The sequence below is a fragment of the Suricata suricatta genome, chromosome X, assembly GCF_006229205.1.
Source record: "Suricata suricatta isolate VVHF042 chromosome X, meerkat_22Aug2017_6uvM2_HiC, whole genome shotgun sequence".
In the NCBI taxonomy this organism is placed as follows: Eukaryota; Metazoa; Chordata; class Mammalia; order Carnivora; family Herpestidae; genus Suricata; species Suricata suricatta.
Genome location: NC_043717.1, coordinates 67,186,218 through 67,192,217, shown reverse-complemented (window position 1 = coordinate 67,192,217; position 6,000 = coordinate 67,186,218). Strand labels below are relative to the sequence as shown.

General features: G+C 38.3%; 1 protein-coding gene across 2 annotated transcripts in view; it reads left to right on the top strand.

Annotated features, from left to right (window-relative positions):
• The window catches only part of PCDH19 (protocadherin 19), a 159,631-nt gene that overhangs the window by 96,612 nt on the left and 57,019 nt on the right, over positions 1-6,000 (top strand). The gene's annotated exons all lie outside the window — the stretch shown is intronic.

Sequence of the window (6,000 nt, the reverse complement as noted above, 5' to 3'; positions counted from 1 at the left end):
TTGACAAAATACAGCACCCTTTCTTAATAAAAACCCTTGAGAAAGTTGGAATAGAAGGAACTTACCTAAACATTATAAAAGCAGTTTATGAAAAGCCCACAGCTAATATCATCCTCAATGGGGAAAAACTGAGAGCCTTCCCCCTGAGATCAGGAACATGACAGGGGTGTCCCCTGTCACCACTGCTGTTTAACATAGTGCTGGAAGTCCTAGCATCAGCAATCAGAAAACAAAAGGAAATAAAAGGCATCAGAATTGGCAAAGAAGAAGTCAAACTTTCACTCTTCGCAGATGACATGATACTCTACACAGAAAACCAGGCAGACTCCACCAGAAGCCTTCTAGAACTGATCAATAAATTCAGTAAAGTCGCAGGGTACAAAATCAATGTACAGAAATCAGTTGCATTCCTATACACCAAAAATGAAGCAGCAGAAAGGGAAATCAAGAAACTGATCCCATTCACGATTGCACGACAAACCATCAAATACCTAGGAGTAAACCTAACCAAGGATGTAAAAGACCTATACTGTGAAAACTATAGAATACTTATGAAAGAGATTGAAGAAGACACCAAGAAATGGGAAAACATTCCACGCTAATGGATCAGAAGAATAAACATTGTGAAAATGTCATTAATACCCAAAGCAATCTACACATTCAATGCAATCCCCATCAAAATTGCACCAGTGTTCTTCTCAAAGCTAGAACAAGCTATCCTCAAATCCCTATGGAACCACAAAAAACCCCAAATAGCCAAAGTAATATTGAAGAAGAAAACCAAAATGGGAGGCATCACAATCCCAGACTGTAGCCTCTACTACAAAGCTGTCATCCTCCAGACAGTATGGTATTGGCACAGAAACAGACACATAGACCAATGGAATAGAATGGAGAACCCAGAACTGGGCCCACAAATGTATGGCTAATTAATGTTTGACAAAGAGGGAAAGGAGCTCCAGTGGCGCAATCGGTTAGTGCGCGGTACTTATACGACAAAGAAGGAAAGAGTACCCAATGGAAAAAAGAATCCCTCTTTAGCAGGTGGTGCTGGAAAAACTGTACAGCCACATGCAGAAGAAGGAAACTGGACTGCTTTCTTACACCATACACAAAAACAAATTCAAAATGGCTGAAGGACCTGAATGTCAACCATCAAAACCCTCGAGGAGAGAGTAGGAAACAACCTCCTTGACCTCAACCACAGCAATTTCCCACTCGACACATCCCCATTGGCAAGGGAAATGAAAGCAAACTAAACTCTTTGGACCTCATCAAGATAAAAAGCTTCTGCACTGCAAAGGAAACCATCAAGAAAACTAATAGGTAACCGACCGAATGGGAAAAGATAGTTGCAAATGACATACCAGATAAAGGGCTAGAACCCAAAATCTACAAGGAACTCGCCAAACTCCACACCCAAAAAACAAATAACCCAGTGAAGAAATGGGCAGAAGACATAAACAGACGCTTCTCCAAAGAGGACATCCAGATGGCCTACAGGCACATGAAACAATGCTCAACATCACTCATCATCAAGGAAACACAAATCAAAACGACACTGAGATACCACCTCATGACAGTCAGAGTGGCTAAAATGAACAAATCAAGAGATTATAGATCCTGGCGAGGGTGTGGAGAGACGGGCACCCTCCTACACTGTTGGTGGGGGTGTAAACTGCTGCAGCCGCTCTGGAAAACAGTGTGGAGGTTCTTTAAGAACCTATCCATAGAACTCCCTTATGACCCAGCAATAGCACTGCTAGGGATTTACCCAAGGGATACAGAAGTGCTGATGCATAGGAGCACATGTACCCCAATGTTCATAGCAGCAATGTCAACGATAGCCAAAACATGGAAAAAGCCTAAATGTCCATCACCTGATGAGTGGATCAAGAAGAAGTGGTATATATATACAATGGAGTACTACATTGCAATGAGAAAGAATGAAATCTGGCCGTTTGTAGGAACGTGAATGGACCCCAATGGTCTCATGCTAAGCGAAATAAGTCAGGCGGAGAAGGACAGATACCATATGTTTGCACTCATAGGTCTAACAGGAGACCAGGAGAAACCTAATGGAGGACCAAGGGGAGGGGAAGAGGGGAAGAGAGTTGGGGAGAGGGTGGGTCGCAAAACTTGAGAGACTATTGAATGCTGAAAATGAACTGAGGGTTGAAGGGGAAGGAGGAGGGGGGAAAAGAGGTGGTGGTGATGGAGGAGGGCACTTGTGGGGAAGAGCAATGGGTGTTGTATGTAAACCAATTTGACAATAAAATATTTAAAAAAAAGAGTACCTGACTTTTTAAACTCACACTACCAATCCCTTAGATCCTAGTAGCTAACTCTTCACTATTTTATTATTTTTCTCACTTCTACCTAAGAAACAGAAGCTCTAAGATGGTTTGTAATATTCAGATGCTTATAAAATGGGTGTTCCTATTTATTTATTTATTTATTTTTAATTTAATTTTTATTTCCGGTCATGATCCCTGTTTGTTGTTGCAGACTCACTGCAAATACCCAGTTGGGGCAAACCTGGTGTAGACCACAATTGTAGCTTTCAGTTCAATGAATGATGACCATATAGGCTCTCTTCAGAATCTAATCCTTTTATATAATGTCTAGCAGGATCATCCTGGGATTCCAGCATCTAGTGAACAAGAACAAGGAGAATATTGTAAAGGCATGGCACTCTAGGGGGAATAGGCGATCACTTCTTTTCAATTACTTACAAAAGGAGGAAACAACTGAACCGTGTGTAGGATATATTTTGATATGTTGAGTAGGCAACATATTTATTTGCGGTCTTGCTGCTATTTCTTCCCCTCCCCCATTAAAAAAATTCAAGTGCCTTTTACATACATCAAGAGTAGCTTTGTTTTTTAAATTCATTTATGATTATTTTGATTTTTGATGTTTGACATGTATTTTTTATTGAAGTATAATTGACACACAATGTTAATTAGTTTCAGGTATACAGCATAATGATTTAACAACTCTATAAAAAGGCAGATCAAAAACCAATTGGGAAAAGCTAAATGGAGATCACTGGCATCCAAATCACTGCAATTAAACATTATATTTATCTTGAAGTTTTTGAGAAGATAAGGCAAAAATGTAAGTACATCAGGGTATATAGTTCTCATTTTTCAATTAAGGAAGGACACACATTTGACAGGAGAATTTCTTTTCCTGTTCCTGAATTCTAAGAGAAATTAACATAGTTGACAGTGTCTGACTATAGTTTATGGAAGATACAGAAACATTATTTAAATATCTATTTCCTTTATCAATCCTATAAAAAGATCACAGACATAATATTTATAACTCAATGAAGACATTGTCATATGCAGTAATGATCATATAAAAATAACCATTTATTGAGCATTTGTGTGTACCTGGTACTTCATGTACGGTTATCTCATTGAGTTCTCAAAATGGCCTTGTGTAGAAGCTTTTAGCAAATGCATTTTACAGACAAGGAAATTGAGGCTCAAAGACATTAGATATCAGGCCGAAGGTCCCATAGATAAAGTGGCAGAGTATGGATTATCACTTGTTCTAATGACAGTGCTCTTTCCACTACAGTCTGGAAATCTAACATGCCACCAGAATAGAATTTTAAAGAACCCAAAGCAGTGGTTGTCAAGTGAGGTAACTTGGCAATGTATGAAGACAATTTTGGTTGTAACTTTTGGGAGAGGCACTTCTAGTATCTAATGGGGAAGGACAGGGATGCTACTAAATATCCTACAATCTGCAGAACAGCCCTAGACCACAAAAATGTCAATAGTAACAAGGTTGAGAAACCTTGGTCTAAGGGATGGTTAATTGCATTGTCCTTATATTCTTCTTCAATGTATGTCGTAAGCATGTTTTGGCAACTGCTGAAATGCACTCGATTCAAGGTTGAAGGTTCCGGCTTAAAGTAGCAATTTTGTGTTGTGGATTAAAGAAATTTTCATGTGCTCAAGATACCAGATATGCGGGTCAAAAAATCAATATTTGTTATAAAAATATATGATCTGGACAGGTAATTTCCTTTCTTCTGAGATGCAGGAGTTCTTATGGGTAGGACCAATTGTTTTTTCCTAAAATATAAACTTTGAATCTGTTTAAGCTGTGGGATTTGTATTTACAAGAAGCCCCAACATCTGTGCCATAAATGTAGAAATGGCTACATACTCTAAAGCCTGTTTTTCCAATTGTCTTCTTGACCATAAAGGAATTATAGGATGATTGGCTTTTTAATAGAACTGCATGCTGGTGGGTCCACAGGGTTGAGTAGCTGCCTGACATAATTTGGAGGAGCTGATTGAGTTGGCCTATTGAATGATTTTAGTTTTAAAACAGGTAATGCTTAGTGATACTTTCTGAAAATCCTAGCCACTAGACCACCAGGGAACCGTCAATACTTTCTGAAAATAATTAGCAAACAGGTCAATGCTTTACTCTCTCCTGATCTTCATTTTTTTTTATAATTATGGCTTTCTAGTTACTGGCCTTTTGATCTTTTCCTTTTCATATTCAGGGCAGCAAGCATTCTATATCTAGGTTTGTCATATATTAAAAATCTGCTGTGATTCCTTTTGTCCAGTATGGAGAATGACAACATATCTATTGTGTCCATGGCATAGCTCTTCATCATATGTACTGAATGTTCTTATTAAAGCCTCAGGGAGTCAAGCCTGTGGATGTTCAAGGTTGAGCACATCAAGCAAGTTTGCACTATCATCTCCACAGGGCTCCTTTTCAGAGGTACAATAGGTCTATTGGGACTTGTCCTAATCCAAAAGCATGACACTCTCCCTTGTTGAGACAACACATTTTTTAAATTATACCTTTGCTACTTCCCCATTAACTGGGGAATGGATCCACCATTCACTAGGTATTTCAGATACATAATTTATGGTCCATGGTGTTGCATATCTGCAGATTCTGTCAGAACATACAAAGTATTAGAAATAGCAGATGGGGACTCTATGGATGGATGTACAGTATGTATTATTCTCTATTTTTGTGTGAGATTCTTGGATAGTATGCTTGGTGCATTGTATGGTGGATTGATTTAACAAATGCAAGAAAAATTGACCCACTAACTCTTCAGCTGAAAGTTTTCATGTTCTTAACCATAACTACACCCACAGTAATATTAGTACTCACTCTCGGGTTCTGTTTCATCTTACCATGCATGCACCAAGGCTCTTCTCTTCTCAGCTCCTGCTTCTCCTCTGTTTGTTTAAATGTCTCTCTTTCTCTGTTAAAACTCACCTGAGGTCTATGATCCTGATTTATATTTTATTTAATTTTTTAATGTTTTATTTATTCTAATTTATATTTTAATAGCATTACCTCAATTACTGCCACTGTCATTTTTTGCAGTTGATTAGTAGACATTTTTAGAGAAGCAGTACACATAGTGGTTAAGGGTCTAGGCTCTAGAGCTAGACTGCCTGGCCTGGGTTTGGTCTTACTAAATTTTCATCAATTCTATGCTCTTGGGCAAGTTATTTAACTTCCATGTGATTCTGATTTTTCATCTGTAAATGGGAATATTAAAGGTATCTCATATTGTTGTGATAATTAAGCTAATTCATGTCAAGCATTTAGAATAGTGCGGTCCATAGGGAGGGGAAGGGGCAGAGAGAGTTGGAGAGAGAGAGGGATGCAAATCATGAGAGACTATTGAATACTGAAAATGAACCAAGGGCTGAAGGGGGGGGGTGGTCATGGAGGAGGGCACTTGTGGGGAAGAGCACTGTTATATGGAAACCAATTTGACAATAAACTATTAAAAATAATAGTGCCTTATATATATAGTAATTGCTCAGCAAACATTAGTTATTATTTTACTTTGATTCTATAAGAAGAGAGAAAATCTTCTGAAATGGCGATATTCTTTGCGGGTGGTGGTTTCAGATTTATACCTTCTTCCACCTTGCTTATAGTAGTAATACACTGATGATAAGTGAATGAAAGTATTAGCTGCATCATCAT